Source organism: Triturus cristatus, chromosome 7 (genome assembly GCF_964204655.1).
Source record: "Triturus cristatus chromosome 7, aTriCri1.1, whole genome shotgun sequence".
Lineage (NCBI taxonomy): Eukaryota > Metazoa > Chordata > Amphibia > Caudata > Salamandridae > Triturus > Triturus cristatus.
This window is the reverse complement of record NC_140590.1, coordinates 1,516,397,459-1,516,409,020: the sequence shown is the minus strand read 5'-3', so window position 1 is coordinate 1,516,409,020 and position 11,562 is coordinate 1,516,397,459.

The following is an 11,562-nucleotide window of genomic DNA, read 5'->3' as shown; positions in this document are numbered from 1 at the left end:
CAAGTAGAATTTCTACTCGAGTGGCAGCTTCCTCAAGCAAACGGATGGTTTCTCAATGCAGGTGGTCACGACCATCCGCGACAGCCCATGTTGAGAAATCTCGCTGGGAGGTGGACTAGCATTGGATTTTCCACACTCAAGCTTGCTAACTTACCGTTGGCAAGCACGAGCAAGCAAATAACTCCGCTCAGCTTCGCAGAGCAGAGTTTTTCAGAACTCAGCATGCTCCGCCGAGTGTGGAGTGCGGGAAACTCCACAAACTCTGCAAACGGAGAACAGTTCACTGACCAGGCCTACATAACATAACAAAGCAAAACTTTCCTCACAATCTTTAACGAAAAGCAATACAACAATACTTGAGTGACTTTGCATTTGAAATCTTAAATGCATTTACATTTCTCATCATTATCATGAATTCAAGCAGCCACTTTTGGGTGTGCAAAAAACAGGTTACAACCTATTCTAAACTTTAAAAGCACATGTCACTTTTCATGCTAGGCAAGAAGTCTAAATATTGATAGGTCAATTGAGCTCACCATGAATCTATTAGACATTCCACAGATTTATTTGGTTTTTTCAATAAACCAGTCGCTTCTACTTGCTTCTGGGGTTGTTTTAAGTCGTAATTTTGCTAATCTTGTGAGACAGATAAGCACAGATCACTGTATATCTAATTAATCTTCATCCTGGACAAATTCTTACTTACCCTTCAGACTTAGATGTTACGCTATTTACAATTCCATTTTTGTGACTATTTGCAAGTTTATCAAGTTGTTTTCCCAAAAGCACAGTGTGTTTGTGTCTGTTCTTATTGCCTGTGCTATACAATTGTTAAACAGCAATCCTCAATAATATCCTAATTTTGTCTAAAATTCAGACAAATAATCTAATCTCCATATCAAATCTGTGGTTGAATCATGGCTGAGACTGCATGCAGTACTGGCCTAGATGATTGGTCCAAAATACTTTTTTCATGAACTTTTGTTAGAGCCTTTGTCTCTATTGTCTATGTATGATGGGACCAAGTAAAATGTTTGTGAATCACATGCCTAGGTATATGTAGGAATCCACTTCCTCTATTTTGATGGTATCTATATGCCTAGAAAACTTTATCTTTTTCTTACCAAATTTCTTTATTTTTGTTTTATACAAATGTATTATCATTTTCCTATCTGTACAATAGTTAAAATGTGATAAGTTTCCTTTTCAGCCCATCCTGCATGGTATCCATTATTCCAAGGTCATTTGCATCCAAAAAGCATGACATGTGGGTTCCTCCCATTTTCACTGAAAAGGATATAATAATCAAGAGCTGAGGGGAGATCTGGTTAAAAAAAAAGCAAATAAAAGATTTGGTAGTAAACAGCCCTTCCTGAGTCCATTATTAATTAAGATTTTTCAAGAAAGCATCCCTTCTTTACCAAATTTACTCTGGCTCAGTTAGCTCTATGCCTTTTTAATCAAATTGGAATTTCTGATGTACTCAATCTCTTCTACAGTTTGTTGAAATTTTCTAAGGGAAAAGCTATTCGGAAGTTGACAAAACAACATACAATGACCTTTTAACTCAATCGACGTTTTGAAAGAGAACATAAACTAAAACAGTGATTGAGGGTGGAATATTCCTCCTTAAACCCTCCTTATTTCTTAAAGAACTAGGCTATTATCATCAGACCATTCCTTCAATCTGTGAAGCAAAAATACTTTGGCTCCTGCATCCTGAAGACTTATTAACTGGTAGTGTTTTTGGCTGTAAGGGATCTCCCTTTTTTAGGTCGACGCCTACCAGACAGCGCAGCTGTCTGGTTTGCTAAAGACTTCCTGTGGACAATCTGAATGCGTACTTGGGAATGCATTCTGTACATTGCTGACCATTGGCTTTGTGGGTTGTTTCTCACATTTGCTTGCCTTCTATTTGCTGGATTTATTTGTTTTAGACTGTTCAGTAGGAGTTTGTCTTGTGGAGCATCCATTGATTCCTGTATCCATCCGAGTCCTCGTTTTCTGTAAACAGGCCTTTAAATCTTGTTCTTGTTTTGTCACATATGCTGTGCATTCAAAGACTGAGGTCAAATGTATGTCTTTCACGGGAGCTTGGAGTTTACTTTTCTTTCTCTGACTTCACAGTGAGAGAATTTATGTCACAATCTTGCTGCAAAAAAATACTTTTTTCTAGCACACAACAAAAATTAACTGTGCTGATATTTCAGAATATATCAGAATTAGGAAAGGGCAAACAAAGTTTCTTTTTTTGTAATTTTGAAGTGTGGTAGAAACAAACATTTGGATATGAGAAAAATACATCAATACACTATGTAATGACATTTCCACACATTATCGTGTGCGCGCAGCACAACCATATTACTGGGCAAATTTAATGGTCACGCCAATTAAAAATATGTTTCTGTAATGGCAGTGCGCTACCACACAATGCATATTCCACACTACCGCATTCCACTCTACAACACTGTACTCCACTCTATGCCCCCACACTACCCCATGCCACTGCATTCTACGACACTCGACTCCACTCTATGACATGCCACTCAATTCTGTGACACTCCACAGCACTCCACTCCATGCCACACCACTCCACCACTCTATGAAATGATACCCCACTGTACGCTGCCCCACTCTAAGACACTCTGACACAAGAGACCACTCCACTTTACAGCCCCCCACACGACTCTACGCTGCTCTACTCAACGCCCCTCCAGTCTTTCACCCTCGACTCTACTCCCCGCCATTCCACACTACCTACCCTACTCCACTCCAATCTAACCCAATCTACCCCACTCCACCCTAATCTACCCAACTCCACTCAACTTTAATCTATCCCACTCCAATCTACCCCAATCCACTCCACTCTACCCCAATCCATATGGCCCCAAAACTGCCCCACTCCACTCAAATCTCCCCTAATCTCCCCCACTCCACTCTAGCCCAATCTGCCTCACACCAATCTACCACACACTAATCTACCCCAGTCAAATCTATCCCAATCTACTCCAATCCACTCTGCTCAAGTCTTCTCAATCTAACCCGCTCCACTTCATTACAGTTTATGCCAATCTACCCCACTCTCCTTCAGTCTACCCCACTCCAATCAACCCAGCCCCAATCCACTTCAATCTACCCCACTCCACACAAACTACCCCACTCCACTCCATGCAATCTAGCCCCCTCAACTCCCATCTAGACTACTCCACTTCAATCTTGCCCACTCCACTCCAATCTACCCTGCTTCAACCTACCCCACTCCACTCCAATCTACACCAATACACCTCACTCCAATCTACCCCAATCCACCCCACTCCACCCCAATCTAACCTACTTCACTCCACTCCAATCTACCCAACTCCACTCACTTCCAATCTACACCACTCCAATCTTCCCGACTCCATTCTACCCACTCCATTCCAATCCACCACAATTTACCCCTCTCCAATCTACCCCACTACACTTCAATCTACCCCACTCCAATATACCCCACTCCACTGTACCCCAACCTACCCCACTCCAATCCCCTTATCTACACCACTCCAATCTACTCCACATCACTCTACTCCAATCTGCCCCACTCCACTCTACACTCCAGTCTACCCCACTCCACTCAAGTGTACCCCTCTCCACTCAATCTACTCCAGTCCACTCAAATCTGCCCCACGCCACTCAAATCTACCACACTAGACTCCAATCACCCCACTCCACCCCGATCTACCCCATCCCACTGCACCCCACTCTAATCTACCCGAATCCATCACACTCCACTCTGCTCCGCACCAATCTACCCCACTTCACCCTAATAAACCTCAATCTACCCCACTCCACTCTACTCCACCCCACTGAACTCAAATCTACCCAAAGCTTCCCCACTCCATTCCAATCTTCCACACACCAATCCACCCAGTCTACCCCACTCCGTCCCAATCTACCCCAATCTACTACACTCCACCCTAATCTACCCAACTCCACTCAACTTTAATCTATCCCACTCCAATCTACCCCACTCCACTCCACTCTACCCCAATCCATTCAGCCCCAAAGCTGCCCCACTCCACTCAAATCTCCCCTAATCTCCCCCACTCCACTCTAGCCCAATCTGCCTTATGCCAATCTACCACACACCAATCTACCCCAGTCCACTGCCTTCTGCTCCAATCTACCCCAATCTACCCTGTTCCACTCCAATCTAACTCATTCCACCCAACTCCAGTCCATCCCACGCAACACCAATATACCACATTCTACTCTAACCCATCTACCCTACTCTACTCCACTCTAATCTACCCCACTTCAATCTGCCCCTCTCTACTCCATTGCAATCTTCTGCACTCTACCCCACTCCACTCCACTCTACCGCAATATACCCCACTACACTCTACCGCACCCCACCCCACCCCACCCAAACTTTTAGCCATGATGACCAGCAGCCACACTGGTGTACAACATGGCTAAAACACATTGCCAAAGCCAATAGCTCTTGCATAGGTGGGACCTATTGGCTTTTCCAAGGCTTGTTAAGGATCTGTTTCATAATAGCTTCCATCTAGCTATTCAGAAAATTTCCTGACACAAGTAGCTTTTGGAATACAATAGATAATAGCCCGGCCCACCAGTCTATCATGGTTTTTATCACAATTGCTGGTAGACTATCTGGGCCTGCTGCCTGGTTAATTTCAAGGTAAATATAGTAGATTTTACCACTGTGATGGAAAATAACTATATGCTCGATAATACTAATACTAACTAATGGTTTCCAGGCGGAGTCTGTGTATCAAACCGTATATATATCCTCCTGATGATCCACACATGCCTTGTCCACAAGTGACAGTGGTCCATCAACCGATGCTTACAAATGTATTTTTTACATGGCTTAGTCCCGGATTGGTGATTTGGGTGCAAACCGGTTTATGTGAAAGTTGAGTACCAAATGGAAGCAGGTGCAAATAAATGGCAAGTATTTGCATACAATGAGAAATATCTGGGGAAATTGCACACGTTTTGTGATATATCCACTGTAGTTGTCTGTGCATAGAAATTTGTACCTGAGGGTATCTCTTAAGCAAAAACCTTACCCAAGACACTCGGCTGCTTGCCTTCTGCTATAACACCATGCCTAAAGTCGCACAAAAATAGCTCTTATATCCTTTGCTCTGCCCTCTGCTGCAGATTTTCACGTAGCAAAAAGGTGCGTGAATGTGTTTGATGAATTCAGCGTATATATATTGCTGGACATCCAATATCTGATATCTGTTTGGGCCACATACATGGTTTTGGTTACCAAGAAAAGTTACCCACACCTGTTTTGTAACACTCTTGTTGAATTCTGACATGGCCTCAATGGCAAAATGATGAATGGGGGGATTAAATATATCTGTAAGATTACTTGCTATGTTTCCTTCTTTACATTTCATGATAGCCTGTTGCTGCAGCATTTCTTTGCATTTCATTGCTTAATTTGTGACAGTGTTTGGGGTGCACAGCACCAGCACTTTATTTTCAACACCAGCATTTATTTCTTACAGGCTACCACATGGTGACACTGTCTGTTTGTTTTTTATAAAAGCACATCTAAAAATTCAGGGCATATTTTGCAATTGTAACACTGCACAGCAAGTCACCTTGCTGCACTGCGTTACGGGGAAAGGGCAGGAATGTGCTGTATTTATTACAATAGGGTGCATTCCTGTCCTTTCACCAGCGCTGGCACACAATGGGATGCCTAGCACCAAAGCAGGCACCCTTGCACCACTGTGCAAGGGTTTCTGTATTGCATGCAGGAATGTTTTTGTAAAGTTTAGGGCATCTTCCGGCACAAAAACAATCCTAAGAGACATATTCCTCGTTCAATGTGGGCTACGGAATGCAGCACACATAGAAAGAGGAGGTAATGAGGAGTGAAAAAAGTATTTCTGCTTGTTACGCCTCACATTGGAAGGCATATCTTTTTGGCTCATTCGCCGGTCCTACCAGTGATGGTAAATCTGGGAATGCTTCAAAATCCATGGGAGTTGGGTGGGAACACACATGCAATGCCAATGGTAAACCTTCCCAGGAGAGAGTAACGCAACGCAGCGATTTGCACAGATTTGCGTTACTCCTGAATTATCAAGCCACACAGGGCCATGCAAAGTGAGAGGATGTAGCCTTATGGCTTGAGCTGCCGACTTTGAAGCTGGGGAATCAGGTTCGAGCCTCGGCGTCAGCTCAGCATTCTGTGATTCTGGGCAAATCACCTAATCTCCCAATGCCTAGCAAAAAATGAAAGTGTCCTTGTGTAATGTAACTCGCGCTCATGTAAAGCGCTCCAAAACCTTGAGGTCGAGTTTGCGCTATATAAAACTGCAAAAAAATAAAGTGACCTTGCATGGCTTAATAAATTGCATTTTAGGGTTTGCGTCCCGCATGCACCAAGTTACATGGTGCAAATGCAATGCAAACCCTCGATAAATTGGGCCCTCAATATACACTGAAATTTTAAAAAACAATACATCATTCAGGTCAAAGTTTACACCTTTGGTGACATGGGAACATCCAAATTGCTACATTTGTAGGAGTGTGGTGTTCAGTAGGCAACCCTGGCACTAACATTCAGAAGAGCTGGTAAGGTGTGCAGGGTAGGGCGCAGTGGCCTCCTGTGAAATACTTTGGGTCCTGGCACTTATTTATTTAGAAATTATAAACTTCACCTAATGATGGAAAAGGCAATCACTTCCGTTTTGATCACCATCTTGAAGTTTGATCAAACTGTAGCATAGAAACATGAATGTTAATGTTAGTGATAAAATAATTGGTGATAGCCTTCTATCTATGATCTGAAAATATTTCCGCAAAAAGTCTGCTTTGACTGTCCGGTGTTGGTCTGCAAGCAGAAATCGGTCTCATGCACAATACATTAAAAAGCTAGGTGGGCTCTTTATCGAAAATTATAAAATTTTCAACATGTTCGTCAGCAAGGTCTTTCAACAGACAGGGGGACGTCAGGAAAAAAATGTCAATTAGTTTTCATTTAGGTTTTAGGAAGGAATATTTTCAGTGGTGGGATGAGTCAACCATTGTAGGCTCAGGATTTAAGATGAACGGCAAGGTATCCCTCCTTGGGATACAACCATGCCCAATTATAAATGGACTGATGTTCCTGGACCTAGAGTTCTGGATGCAGGAGCACCAGATCCGATTTTACCAGCCGCAGAACTTGACTAGTAAATATGGTTTATGCATACTGCTGTTGTTTTATTTAGAAACTGTTGTTTTATTTAAAAAGCAAACACAGGCTTGGCAGTCTGCTGTCCCCAGCTGACCACCATCTCTGTGATTGTAGCCCAGTCCCAATCTGCCTCATGAATATTGATGAGGCAGGTAATTTGCGACCCCTTTGGAAATCGCTAAATGCGCCTGAGACACATTATTTTTCGAGTCACAAATTGCGAGTGCCAACAAATAGTAGTTTGCGACCCGCAAAAAGGAATGGTCGTTCATTTTGTCCTTAATTCCATCGGAATTCGAAATTCCGTGTGAAATTTTGCTCGGAAAAACAAAACAGCAGTTATTTATCAATCTGTAGGGATTCAATTTTAATAGCCAGATTGCTATGCAGGGATACTAACTGGCAGTAGAGACTGCAACCAGACGGGGTAGTGGGGCACCTGGTGGGGGTGGGGGGTAGGGAATGAAAATAAAAAGAAAAGGACTTACCTGAAATGGCTGGCCGGCTACCGCCTCTCCTCTTTCCGCTTCCTTCTTCCTGCAGTCCCAGTTGGCAGCAGGAAGCACCTGGGCAGACAGGCCAATCACAACGATTGGCCTGAGCCAATCACAACGCTGCAATGCAGTGTTTTGATAGGTCTGAGCACCATGGTTCATCGCTCAGACGGGGAATGGGACCTGTGAATGCTTCTCACCAGTCTGTGTAATGCAGCCTGGTGGGGAGCATGCAAAGTGCGCTTGACTGTATGGCCGGCCCACCACTGACTGCAATAGGAAGAATAAACTGATAATGTTATGTTATTATCATTTTATTTTACCATTTGAGTAGTGGGGCGATGCTCCTCCGCCTTTGCAGAGGAGCCGCCAAAGCCAACTGGAATCCCAAATTTCTGGTGACAGCTCATCAATCCACTAACTTAGAAGAGCAAAGGTTTAGATCTAGAAATATAGCTGTTTGTGCTCTAAGTGTTGCATTTCTGGATCCACCTTTTATCCGTAGGTGCACCTCCTCACACCTGTCCTCGCACTTTCTCATTCTTGAACAAATCGAAGCAAAATTGTCACGGTATCCTGTTAAATTGTGTGCGAAGCCCCCTGGCTACAGGAAGGTGTGTGTTTGTAATGCAAAACAGCGTGTCAGCAGGTATGAAGGCACGCCGTGTGATGAGAGGCCCTCGCCTCTTCTGAAAGGATCGTTCCGTCGTAAAAGTCCAACGTGATCTATGTCTTTGCTATTCAGATTAATAAACTGCTCTGGGGCAAACGAGTGGGTGGGGGAGGGGCTATGATTTTTCTCACTCGTTGACAGAAAAAAAAGAGTCATTTAAATGCTTTCCCAGTGACTGGTGTTTGGAGAAATGTGTAAACACAGTTCTGTTTTCAAACGGAATATGCCAGGTATCGAGCTCTCAACGTCAACGCTGCTTTGAATAAAAGCCCATATAACAGTGTAGAAATGGAAAAACAGATAACATGCAATTTCTTATGGCTTGCTTTCAAAATCGAGATACAATGTGAGTGTTGCAGACACAAGCCTGAATATAAATGACAATTTTATTTTGCTGCGCAAACGACCTCTTCAAATGTATTTTTTTCTTTCTGAATACTTTGGGGCAGATTTACAAGAAAGTGACTCATCTGTACAGATGCGTCACTTTCCCTGCGCCACCCTTAGAAACCCTTGCGGCACCATAGATGCGCCGTATTTACAATACGGCGCACTATGGTGCAGGGATTGACAGATGCGTCAGAGATTCTGACGCATCTGTTGGCGGAAAAGTCACGCATTTGCTGGAGTCGTGCCACAAGCACGACGCAACTCCAGCAATGCGTGTTGAGGCCTATTCCCACTACACTGCGTCACTACTTACACCTGATTGAAGCAGGCGTAAGGTTTTGACGCAGTGGTGTCCTAAAAGTGGCGCAGTGAAATCTTGTAGATTTCACTGAGTCACTGGCCTTCCTGCGTGGGAACGCCCACCCTGCATACATTATACATGACGCAGGTATAATGTGACGCAGGGCTTTACAATGTGACGCATCTCCCTAGATGCGTTACGTTGTAAATAGGCTGCATTGTTTGTGCCGCTGTTGCGTCAAAAAAGTTACGCAACTGCAGCACAAAAGTCACACAAGGGGCTTGTAAATCTGCCCCGTAGTCTTTTCCCGTGACCACCTTGTAAATGATGTGTCATGATAACTTTTACAAATCACTATCTTAAGAGCTTGACGTCACACCCGCCCCTGATGATGTCAGTGGGTTTTAAACCATGTAGGAAATTCAAAACAGACACAAAGGAGTTATTTGGCGATCGGCTTTATAAATGATCTAGTTGGAGGGCGCAGCGCGTATGCACTGCTTGCACATCAATACTTTAATGAAGTCCACTCAGTAAGAACCAATTTCCGTCATTTAAGTTTTCAGGGACAAAGTTATCTTCGAAAATGTTCTTTAACAGAATTTCTCTCCAATGTGATCACTTATGCATGTTGATAAAAGCTGCATTGAGATCGGTATGGTTCAGTTTAATGTCAGTCATAGTGTTTGGGTCCCAGGCCACTAACGTTTGTGATGTATGAGCCACAAAAATATGCATAAATCATATCTTCATATACATATGAGATCTGCTTAGATTTAGACATTCTTGGTGATTCACAAAACTATGTAGGGAGTATGCATGACAGTACAATACAATACAATGAACACAAATCATACATTTCCACCCGTGCTTCAGTGGGTTTTACTCATTGGATACAACCCACAGTAAGGAGTGTAGCTGGAATGTTTAAACTGGCATTTCCTACGTGGTGAAAGTGCTTCCCTTGCACCTGCCTGTGTAATAAGGGTTGTACTCCTTCCTTTATCACAGTGGGAAACCCCTTACTCCTGTCTTTGTAGAATTAGTGTGTTTATGAGTTGGAAAACTACACGCAAAATGTGTGAATACCCGCAAATTTACACGTTTGTGAATGTGCTCTCCTTTTTGCTTGATCACACTCTCTGTGATGGCTACTTTCACATTACTACACCCACAATTACAAATTTGAACAATCTATCATACTGTATTTGTGAAAAGCGTGAGGAGAAACCATCTAGTGTTATCTTCACATGTATTAAATACATGTCACAAGTCAAGATTAAGGGGTATATTCACAAGGACTTATCTCCAATTTATCTCCATCTTCACGCATCAAAAGTGGAGATAGATTTAACACCCCATTCACAAGCCGTTGCAAACTGCAGACATCGCCAGTATTCCCGCGATGACTGCCCCAAAATGTATCTCCACGGTGGACACCACCAACTAACCCTAATGAGATGCAGAGTAGGCGTTCCCGTGCAAAAACACACAAAAAAAGCACAACACCACTTTTACAACGATCTGCCAGATCTGCGATGCGAACCAAAAACAGGTGATAAGCTGTGGTAGCAGCAGGGAATTAACAACTGCCTTTTGCTGGTGTTAAGCAGGACGACTACCTGCAGCATAAAAGGGAGCCCAGCCAAGAGCCACACCGGAAGACCCACAAATGCCATGGAGACAATGATCATGCAACGCGGAAACCCATGAGGGCCACAACACCCACCGCAACCACCCCCAGACCTCCCCCTGGCCCCCCTCCGGACATACATATACCGTGCACGACACAAGAGCCATAAAAAGCGCATGATGATGCACATTGCCAAAAATAAACACACATGTGGGGCCAGAAGAACGAGAAATGGTCACACAGCACTGAAGTAACAACCAAAAACTTTATTGAAATACAACACAAAACACCAATACGGAAGAGTCCTGTCCGGTCCGTCAGGGACAACTCGGCGTCACAGCCTGGAAAATAAAGCACAAAATCAGGACGTGTGTCATGCGCACATCAAAGGAGCGAGACACAGAGAAACAGAGAAGGAAAGAAAGCCAGAGAGAGAAAAAGAGGGAAGGAAAGGAAAGGAAGGGAGAGAGAGAGAGAGAAGGAAGGGAGAGAGAGAGAGAGACACCGTCGCCCCTGCGCTGCCAGGCCCCACTGCTCACCTGCTGCCATCGGTGTGTCCATCAGTGGGCACACCATGTGCCCGTACAAGCTCCAGGCCCCAGTCCCGCCACCATGGCATGGTCCACATCATGCGGACCCGCCCAGCGCCCCAGCAGGTCCCACATATGATGCTGAGTCCTGAGTCATCAATGGCGGAGACCACATCAGTGCACACGTCATCATCGCAGGCTGCACACCCGCTCAGCTATTTCGGTGCCACTAACCCTGTGCAACGCCAGTCGGCGCCACGTGGTGGTAGGCCCATGATGGCTGCAAGGCTTCGGGTGCCACTGACCCTGTGCGAAACAACTCATGGGCCCA